The sequence below is a fragment of the Phaseolus vulgaris genome, chromosome 11 (genome assembly GCF_000499845.2).
Source record: "Phaseolus vulgaris cultivar G19833 chromosome 11, P. vulgaris v2.0, whole genome shotgun sequence".
NCBI lineage: Eukaryota > Viridiplantae > Streptophyta > Magnoliopsida > Fabales > Fabaceae > Phaseolus > Phaseolus vulgaris.
This window is the reverse complement of record NC_023749.2, coordinates 18,989,410-18,995,540: the sequence shown is the minus strand read 5'-3', so window position 1 is coordinate 18,995,540 and position 6,131 is coordinate 18,989,410. Positions and strand designations below refer to the sequence as shown.

Here is a 6,131-nt window from a genome sequence, read left to right as displayed (position 1 = left end):
TTCAAATTTCTCTTCCAAACATTGTCCTCCATTATTCATTACAGTTGTCCTTTTCATCCACTACAAGGTTAGTAGTTTTGATGGTTTGAATTTTTAAGCCTTTTTAATTTTTGGTGAAAGTGTTTCAAATGGGATAATGTAATCCAGTATTTTTTTTTTTAATTAGGTTTCGGATTACATAATCTAGTAGTTTTAGTTTGTTAAATAGGTTCCAGATTACGTAATCTAAAAGTGATAATCTTTAAATTTTGAATTATGTATTCCGATAGATTTATTTTTTTAATTAAGTTTCAGATTATATAATATGATATTATTAGTTGTTAAATAGATTCTGGATTACATAATCCAATAAATTTGTCAAACTAGAATTACATAATTTAGAAATAGTAATTTTTTAGATCAAACATTGCTTTTATTTTTATCTTTTAACTGATGGGTAATTTTGAGAGTTTTAAAATTTATTGTGGAGGTGGCTGAAAAAGTAATGGAGGTGCAAGAAGAAACCGTCTAGACATAAACATCAATCTCCATAACTCCTTTTCTCCCAAGAAAATGGCACACTTTTGCTATACAACATTGATCCTACATTTGACTAATTCCTCCATGCTATTTAGTTAATTTTCTATCGATAAAATTAGCTAGTTACCGGACAAAATTCTGTCAATATACATATTGATAAGATGACCAAATCAATACTAAATAATTCATGAGCCTTGGGGCTTCAGAAAATATACACTCCTCACAAACCCTTTCCCAATTTCCCTCACTGCTTTTAACACCTTCCAAGGATTATAATCTTCATCAACTACTTCCTCGTGCTTCCGCTTCTATAAAGAAAGGAAAAATGGTGATCAGAAGATCTATTAGTTGACATTTGTAAAGAATTCATATTATACTTCACAAAAAACCCACTAATATAAACGCAAATTGTTTACCTTGGAAGGATATGATTCCCCCCATGTTAGGCCAATAATATCCCCTCCCAGATAATCATGACATACTTTGAATGAGGCTGAGAACTCAAAAATGATATGTATCTAATTAGCAAAGAGGATATTGTGCTAAGGTTACCCACATATTCAACATCAAATCACTTCCATATACTTGCCTTTAAATCTCTGATTAAGCACTTTGATGGATCAAAATCTACCAGCAACTTATTTTTAAGTTCGTCTGGCCTGCCCTTCAAATCTTTAGGCAACAAAAAGGGTTGAAAACACTTGCTGGCTCGTCCTTCTGCAACATGTATTCCTGCCAACAAAGCAATTGAGAATACCATTTGATTAATTAAGCATAACTTGTGAAAGGGAAACGAATAATGTATAGATGTAAAAGATCAAGCTATCGATAAGTACTATTCTTTAACATATTAATTCCTTAGTCTAATGAGTTTGACCCCATGTCGTCCTGCATTATAAATGTATGTTTCATACATAGTACAACATTTTATGTGATATCATCACACTTGACCCACACGATAAAAAACGTTAACTGTGAAATCATGTAGTATCTACCTTGCTACACCTATAACTACCAAATAATTTAAGAACTGTATAACAGGTAAACTACCAGCTACTAATTGTGCCATGATTAATTTCTGAAGGAGGGAAGAGAAGCCTTTGGCGATACGGGCGATTGTCCTTGTGGAGAATAGTTACTGCATCATAATTGTTTAAAGGAGTCCTGAAAAGGCACTGCAGCAAGAATGAAAATACTCAACAATGTCTCCCGAAATATCTCTTCTACAACTAGAAGTTGAAACAAGAAAATAGCTGAAAATTTGATCCACTCACCTCCCATCTATATGGTGATGGGTTTCACTTCATGATCGGTTGTTCTTATTGGAGTTTTGAAAAAGGTGGCGGAAGCAATGGATGTGATGGATCAAGAAAAGCTTATATAGAGCTATGGGTTCCTTGTAGGTGCATGAAAGGTATGGAGAGTGATTGGTTGAGCCATATCACTTGGAGAAAGATGAAGGTGAATATCAAAGTGTCTAACCTAGAGAGACTAGACAAGGGAATAGAAGCTAGCAATATTTGACAGCATTTTACTCATAAAATTGATCTTACAAAACATGAGTCAAAACATCATATTTATAGGAGATAGTGCCTTGGAGAACAAAGAGCAAAGGTAGGATGATAAATACACAAAAGAAGGGTTGCTAGGGTATTGACTAAAGTCAATGCCACACCCTAGGAGCAAAGTTCTAGAAACTAGGTTAACTTCTTACCCTAAAAGACTCTACTCAAGCTACAATGATAAGCACACCTCCCCTATTATGCTAAAGAAACCCTATTTTACTGAAATTACAAATAAAGAAACTAGTTTCCATGACTTGGGTTTTACTTCTTGTGGTCCTCTTTGAACATATAAAGAAAAGTTTCTCTACCATCAATAACAAAGTCCCAATCTTCTTGAATCCTCTTTGCCATGGACCTAGTTGTTGGGCCGACCTAAGCTTGGACCTCAAATCACATGCTTTTGCCTCTTCATCTTCACTACCTGCAAAAGGTGTTAGATCCATAACATTGAAGGTAGTATGTACTCCATATTCTTCTGGCAGGTCAATTTGATATGCATTATTATTAATTCTTTTGAGAACTTGGAAAAGACGATCACCTCGAAGACTAAGTTTAGACTTCCTCTGATTAGGGAATCTATCTTTTCTAAGGTGAAGCCAAACCTAGTCTCCCTCCTCAAAAATCATCTCTCTCTTCCCCTTATTGCTATGTTTCACATATTTCTCTGTTTGTTGTTGTATTTTGTTTTTAATCCTCTCATGCATTTTATTTACAAATTCAGCCTTTGTTACTCTTTCTTTATGCACAAAATCTTGTGGATTAGGTCGAGGTAACAAATCCAAAGGAGTAAGAGGATTGAACTCGTATACAATCTCAAATGGAGAAATGTTAGTAGTTTTATGAACTACTATATTATAAGCAAACTCAATTGAGAAAAGTACTCATCCTAAGATTTGTGGTTTCCCTACATGATTGACCTAAGCATAGTGGAAAGAGATCTATTTACAACTTCAGTTTGTCCATCCGTTTGAGGATGATAATCAAAATCTCTGTGTCTTAGGAAGTCCTAATATGAAATCCATGCTTATATCTTCCCAAGGAGCACTTGCAAAAGGTAAAGGAGTGTAAAGTCCGTGAGGCATTGTTTTAGATTTAGTTTTTAAACATGAAATGCATCTATGACAATGTCTTTGGACATCTTTCCTCATGTGTGGCCAAAAGAAAGAATTTTCTTTTTAAAAGTTAGAGAGTTATATCAACTCCAAAATGACCCATGAGTCCTCCTTCATGTGTTTCTTTTACAAGGAGTTTTCTATGTGTTCCTTGGGGTATGCAAAGTTTTCCTTCTTTAAATAAGTACCCCTCATAAACATAAAAACCTCCTTGTGCTCTATCTTGGCACTCAGCAAAAGTGGGTGCAAAATCATGATCTTCTTTATAAAGTTTAGGTATTTTTCAAATCCAAGAATTTGGGCTCCAAGTTCAAAAAAGAGGGCATGTCTCATTGATAGAGCATCTACCACAATATTTATATTGCCCTTCTTGTATTTGATTACATATGAAAATTGCTCAAGAAATTTCATCCACTTTGCATGTCTTTTATTCAACTTGTGTTGACCCTTCAAATATTTCAAAGACTCGTGATCACTACGTATGACAAATTCTTTTGAGACTAGATAGTGTTTCCAAGTCTACAGGGCCCTCACAAGTGCATAGAGCTCTTTGTCATAGGTGGGATAGTGGAGGGCGACACCATGAAGTTTTTCACTAAAATATGCAATTGGGTGCCCACCTTGCAACAGCACAACACCTATTCCTACTCCCGATGCATCACACTCTAGCTCAAAAGTTTTTGAAAAGTTTGGTAAAGCTAGAATGGATGCATTAGTGAGTTGAGCTTTCAACCTTTGAAGGCTTGCTCAGGCTTCTCTGTCCAACAAAATGGAGTGTCTTTCTTCACTAACTCATTGAGTGATGAAGCTAAACTTGAGAAGTTAAGAACAAATTTCCTATAGAAACTTGCTAGACCATGAAAGCATCTAACATCTTCTACTTTTTGTGGGGTTGACCATTCTTGGATGACTTTGATTTTCTCGGGGTCAACATGTAGCCCTTTTTTGTTTACTATAAAACCTAAAAACACTACACTATCTACACAAAAAATGCACTTATCTATATTAGCAAACAAACTATTTTTCCTAAGCACTAAAAGAACCTCCCTAAGGTGACTTGGGTGGGACTCTGGGCTTTGACTATATACTAATCATGGTTGTCAAACTCGCGAGTCAACGTAGACTCGTGGGAGCTCCGTAGACTCGACTCGTAGTGATGGAGATCAAGCCCAAGAGGACATGGAGGCCAATCAACAAGATCAAGAGGAGGTGGAGGCACAAATAGAAGACGCCCATGGAGGTCAAAGTCCACCTCAAAGGATTACAAGAAGCATGTTCAAAGCTTTGGGAGCTAGAGGACATTTATTTTCTCTTTTTGTAATTTCTTTAGTTGAAGGTGCTTAGAGGGAAACATTAGAAACCTCTTTTGTTTTAGCATCTTTTAGTCTTTAGTTAGGAGTCTTAGGGGGGGGGAGTGTTAGTAGATAGGTGTAGGAGTAGAAAAGGAGGTGCCAAAGTGAAGGAAGAGGTCACACCTTCCTCATGCTTTGTTTTAGGCGCAAATTCTAGAAGCTTTTTGGGAGGGAGTTTTTGAATTTGTGTAGCTCATAGTTCAGCACCTTAGGCTATAAATAGAGGTGCTCTCTTTGTATTTTTCAGATTGGAATTAATCTAAGAAAACTCTACTCAAATTTTGAGTGAACTTTGGAGAGCTTTTGGAGCCTTCTTCTCTAGTCTTATCTTGATGGATCATTGGAGTCCTCAAGTGGCGGCATCACTCTCATCTAGGAGCATTCCACACTTCTAGTGGCGAGATCATCCAACATTCTTCCATCTTCATGAGCACTCTCTTCTCCTTCCTTCCTTCTCTTTCAATTGTTCATGTTGTCTTGTGTTCTTGAGTTGTTTGGTTCGGGTTTTCTATTTTTTTTCCAGCACCTATGTTCTGTTCTTGTCTTTTAATTACACTTTTGTTCGGTTCATATGTTTGCTAATTCAATTCTGTTCAGTCCTTTCAATTTTACCTCTCTTTGTTGATTCAATTTGACAATATGTGGAGCATCCAAATGAGTTTGGGATTTGGTACTAGTTTTTGGTGAGTTCTTGTCTTAGAACAATGATCCAACTCTAAGAAAAGTGCCTCTATAATGTCCAGCTCAAGGTGATTCTTAAGAATGTCAAGAATCATTCTCTATATGGCTAGTGGAATCACATCATGTGGTATCATGAGTCTTAGGTTCATTCTTGTTTAATTGTTGAGTTGTGTGCACTTTATTTCAAGAGCTCTTTAATTTCTTGCAATTTATGTTTCTGTTTTAGAATTTTACTTGAGTATTCTTGCTGTTTTTCTTTTACACCAAGTGCTTGTGAAAAGGTTTATGGCACTCATTCTTCTTATGAGTATGGTTGCTCTTTTGGAATGACATTATCCTTCCTAGAGTTTACCTTAAGCTTCCTTTCACTTGTTGTTAAAATTTGTGATGTGTCTTTTAATTTTGTAATCATGTCAAGTTTTGTCTTAGTCATGTTATTCCATAATTGTCATTACTTCTAGTAGTACTTTTCTTGTTTTGATTGTTTCTTGCTTTAGTGTCTATTATTTTCTGAATTGATATTGATCCTTTGTGCATTTTTCTTTTTAGAATTGAGTTCATACTTGTATTCTAGACCTATACAAGTTCCAATACATCATTTTCTATTATGTCTTTGCTAGTTCATAATCCTGTTTTTTATTCCTATTAGGATTCCTCTGTTTCTGAAAAAAGTGCTTACTGTTTTTCCTTATTGCAATTGATTTACTCACTGGAAAATTCTGAAATTCTGAATTTGTGATATTCAAAGTGTTAGAAAAGAATATAAAAAAGAATCATTCAAAAATTCAAAGTACACAAAAAATGATAAATAAAATAAAAAAAGTGTACAATTCTGCCGAAAAGAATACGGTAATCTGACAGCGATTTTAAAAATTTTATCTCAATTAATTGGCTTACTTTTT

General features: G+C 35.1%; 1 long non-coding RNA gene across 1 annotated transcript; it reads right to left on the bottom strand.

Annotated features, from left to right (window-relative positions):
- Nucleotides 1-508: 508 nt before the first annotated feature.
- Nucleotides 509-1,934, bottom strand: LOC137820798 (uncharacterized). The gene is made up of 5 exons (XR_011082689.1): nt 1,794-1,934; nt 1,570-1,694; nt 1,109-1,251; nt 936-1,012; nt 509-827 (listed from the first exon to the last, which is right to left on the bottom strand). It is a non-coding gene; the product is annotated as an uncharacterized lncRNA (long non-coding RNA).
- Nucleotides 1,935-6,131: the final 4,197 nt, after the last annotated feature.